Consider the following 1,030-nt stretch of genomic DNA (forward strand, 5'->3'; position numbering starts at 1 on the left):
TACCCATTTAGTTCAGAGCCTCCCTTTAGGCTTGCTGTAGCTGTATTATCCAATTCTTTGTTACAGGCTTGTTGCTCATTTCCAGTATGTTTCTTGTCATCAGAGTGCTATATCCAAACCTTATGAAGGAATCAAATCAAATATATATGGTTATTTAAAATATATATATTTTTTCTTTTTTTCCCCCATTTATTTATTTTATTGCATTTTAGGTTTTGGGGTACATGTGAAGAACATGCAAAATTGTTGCACAGGTACACACGTGGCAGTGTGATTTGCCGCCTTCCTCCCCATCACCTACATCTGGCATTTCTCCCCTTGCTATCTCTCCCCAGCTCCCCACCCCCCACTGTCCCTCCCCTATTTCCCCCCCTTAAATCACATAGTTAAAATTTAAAAAATAACAGTGTATGTAGCTAGCTATAGTAAACTTCTTGATTTGTTCATCAGGCTTGTACCCTTAAGAGTAAAACAATCATGTTAAGCTATGGCCTCTGGATCTGCTGTGTTTCTACAAAGTATTCAAATATGTAGATTTGTAGGAGCACATGGACCTGCAAAGACAGAGTCTCAAACTACTCAATTTCTCCATGATATTTTTTTGGTTAAATGAGTGCTTAAATATATGGCTATTTTTAGACTGTTTTCATAAGAATATTAAATTTCCTCATTTAACAAGTCTAATGATAGCATCAACATAGCATGAAGGTAACATCCTATGATTTTCTATCATAGAAGAATGAAGCTAAGGATAAGCCATTTTACCCTTGTAGTCCTGTTATTTAATCCCTCTGTAAAAATAATTCTACCCCTAAGCAACTATGTGAATTTCTTCATATTATGTAATAATTGAAATAAAATTCAGTATGATCATTGTAGCAAAAAAATTTTTAAATATCAAGACTCTCATTCTCTGGCGAACATTAAAAAATCTGGAGACAGCAGATGCTGGAGAGGATGTGGAGAAGTAGGAACACTTTTACACTGTTGGTGGGAGTGTAAATTAGTTCAACCATTGTGGAAGACAGTG

This window comes from Cebus imitator, unplaced genomic scaffold, assembly GCF_001604975.1.
Source record: "Cebus imitator isolate Cc_AM_T3 unplaced genomic scaffold, Cebus_imitator-1.0 Scaffold119, whole genome shotgun sequence".
NCBI lineage: Eukaryota > Metazoa > Chordata > Mammalia > Primates > Cebidae > Cebus > Cebus imitator.